This window comes from Larus michahellis, chromosome 21 (genome assembly GCF_964199755.1).
Source record: "Larus michahellis chromosome 21, bLarMic1.1, whole genome shotgun sequence".
NCBI classification, from domain to species: Eukaryota; Metazoa; Chordata; class Aves; order Charadriiformes; family Laridae; genus Larus; species Larus michahellis.
The window spans coordinates 2,849,135-2,852,388 of record NC_133916.1 but is presented as its reverse complement, the minus strand read 5'-3'; positions in this window follow the sequence as shown (position 1 = coordinate 2,852,388).

Here is a 3,254-nt window from a genome sequence, read left to right as displayed (position 1 = left end):
GCTGGGAGTTTGCGTTACGATTTTCCTGCCTACGTACGTAGCGTTTTCCCGTTGGGTTCCTCTCGTTGCGTTCAGGAAAGCTTGAGATATTTTGGTGACCTCCCCCGCTGCTGCGCACGCCTGACGTGCACAGATGCACAGAGCTTTAAATACAAAAAAAAAAAGCAAATTACCTGATTTTGCGTGTGTGCGCGCACGCGCGCGTGTGTACGTCCTAGACGTTTATTTGGTAGTTTCACATTTAAATTCTGATTTCTGTGACCGTGCTTGTTCCAGTAACGTTTGGTATCAGGGTTTAGTATAGCAGTGAGTCTAAGCAAAGATAACTTCCTTTTTTTTGTTTGTTTTTTACGAAGCAAAACTCATTTTGGAGGTGTCTGAGGGGCTGGAGCAGCTCTGCGGGCACCGCGGTTGATCAGGGTTGGAGGGAGAGGCATCTTTTGCCTTGGTTTACGCGCATTCGGTGTAAGGCTCCTCTGCTTTTCTTCCCTTTATTTTCTGCCTCTCCGACGTTTTCCGCTGGCTCGGTTGGGCTTGAATCCAGGCGCTGAGTAGAGCACACGACCGTTTTGCCTTTTCGCCTTCTCCCCGCACCACGCGGATCCGTTCCCCGGTGCCGGGGCTCGGGGGGTCTCCAGCGTTGTCATCCATTAAAACCCGGTAAACCCGGCTCTGCAGACAATCCCTGCGTTATTTGGGGTTTTTTGGGGGGGGGGGGGTTGTGTTGCAAAAACTGCTGTTTGGAAACTTGACGACAAAACCCTTTTCTATTAGCCAAGGACTTTATAATTTCTCGGGATCTCTTCTGTTGTCTCTCCCTTTTTCGCTTTCCCCGTTTGAAGAACCAAAGGCGCAGAGCAAGATTGTAGAGTGAATATCACCATTTCGCTTTTTAACTCAATATTTTTTTATTATTTTAACTTTTTCATACTGAAGAGAATGTGGGGGTCAAAATAATTAATAATAATAATAATAAATAATAATAATAATAATGAATAGTGGGGAGTAATCACTGCCATTTCTACTTGGTCTACTTTTTTAAAAATACCACTTCTTATACATTGGGACGCGGAACCACACTTGAAGGAAGAGTCCTGTAACATATAGAGGTGGGGCATAGGGTTTTGTAAAAAAAATAATAATAATAATAATAATAAAATGCCTACGGAGTGTGGCTAGGGAAGGACGTTGTGTACATAGTTGTAAAATATGGTTCTAAATTATTTAGACCTACTGTCACCGTTCTTGAAGTCCTCAGTTGTGTTGCTGGGTCTTTTATATGCACACCGTGTCATTTATTTCCAGGGACGTAACACTTTTCCGGGTGGTAGCTCAGCTGTGGACTTTGTGACCTGTGTATATGTTTTTAAGATCTTGGGATTTGGGGTTTTGTTTTCGGGTTTGGGGTTTTTTTTTGTTTTTTTTTTTTTTGGGTTCAGTTTGGGTTTGTTGGGGGTTTTTTGTTGGGTTTTTGTTTTTTTTTTTTTTTAAATGACGTTTTAGAGTTTGAATTGGCTGATATCCTGCTGTTGCTACGGGACCTAAACGTGACTGTCAGTCTGCTGTAAAGCACAGATCGCTCTATTTATTGTAGAAAGTGAGTTTATTTGCTTTCTAGAATTGTTTATATCAGATGGTATACGAGAGGTAATAAGAAAATCTATGCTTGTAAAGAGAAAGAAAAAAAAAAAAAAGCTAATTTTACCTACTATAATCTGACTGTCTGAGACTATATTTTCTCTCTGAGAAATAAATGTTCTAATGTATTAAAAAAAAAAAAAAAAAAAAAGAGTCCTTCCTTCCTAGTGTTGTCCTGAGGATGTCTCTTACCAGGGTGGTGTTTATTGGTCCCAGTTGTCCCGGATGCGGGCGCGAAGCGGTTGGGAAGAGCAGGGACAGGGACGGGACAGCAGAGGGGTTTCTTGTGCTGCCTCGAGCATCTCCCGGAGGTGAGTGTGTTCCCTGGGCGATGGGTCCCGGGGCCGGGTGCTGCAGGATGGGCTCCTGCGCAGCAGGGGGTGGCCGAGAGTCCCGAAGGGATGGGAATTGGGAATTCGGGGCTGTGGGCAGGGGGGTTTGGGCAGGTGGAGAGGAGCCGAGCTGTGCAGAGGTCCCCGGCTCCTGGCTGGGGCGTGTTTCTCATCTTGGCAGGGCTCTGTTGTCCATCTTGTCCATGTTGTCCATGCTTGGAATGGAGCTGTTGGAGCGGGGCCGGAGGAGGCCCCGGAGATGCTGGGAGGGCTGGAGCCCCTCTGCTGTGGGGACAGGCTGAGAGAGCTGGGGGGGTTCAGCCTGGAGAAGAGAAGGCTCCGGGGAGACCTTCTAGTCCCTAAAGGGAGCTACAGGAAGGATGAGGAGGGACTCTGGATCAGGGAGTGTAATGATAGGACACGGGGTAATGGCCTCAAACTGGAAGAGGGGAGATTTGATGGGATCTGAGGAAGAAATTGTTTGCTGTGAGGGTGGTGAGCCCCTGGCCCAGGTTGCCCAGAGAAGCTGTGGCTGCCCCATCCCTGGAGGGGTTCAAGGCCAGGTTGGACGGGGCTTGGAGCAACCTGGGCTGGCGGGGGGGTGTCCCTGCCCAGGGTGGCTCCCTGCCGCGTTTGCTCCATCCCAGACAGGACCTGCAGCTCCTAAAACCCAGGGGAAAACCCCGTTGCTGGTGGGTGCTGGCTCCCCCCGGGGCTGGCAGGGCAGGAGGTGACGCTGAGCCTCCTGCAGATGCAGCGATGCAGCCTGGCCACCCCCCAGTGCCACCGGCCCCAGGGACACTCCGGTCCCCTCCCTGCAGGGACCCAACAGTTCGCCCGGAGCCACGCTGATGTTTCCGGGCGGGGAGGAGAAATCCCAGGGCGTGATGGAGCCACATCCCGGGTTGCCCCAGGACGGGGATGCTCAGCATCTTGCAGGACCGGGGGCACCGTCACCCCCGGCTGTGACAGCCTCCATCGCCGAAGGACGACAGGGGACTCCATCCGAGTTGCTGCAGGATCCGTCCTGCTCAGGGCAGACACTCCAAAACCCGGACCAGCTCCCACCAGTGCTGGGGCCAGAAACAACCCCGATGGGCTCCCTGATTTAACTGCTCCGCAAAGCCGGGCGGGTGTGGGGAGCAGAGCCCAGGAGGGGTGTCCAGGGCTGGGGCGGGGGGGGGGGGGTGACTTGGTGCTGGGGACATGGCTGTGATGGGACACAAACCTGGATGGGGACAGGGGCTGCGTGGCCCCGGTGGGACCTGGAGGAGCCGGAGAGCC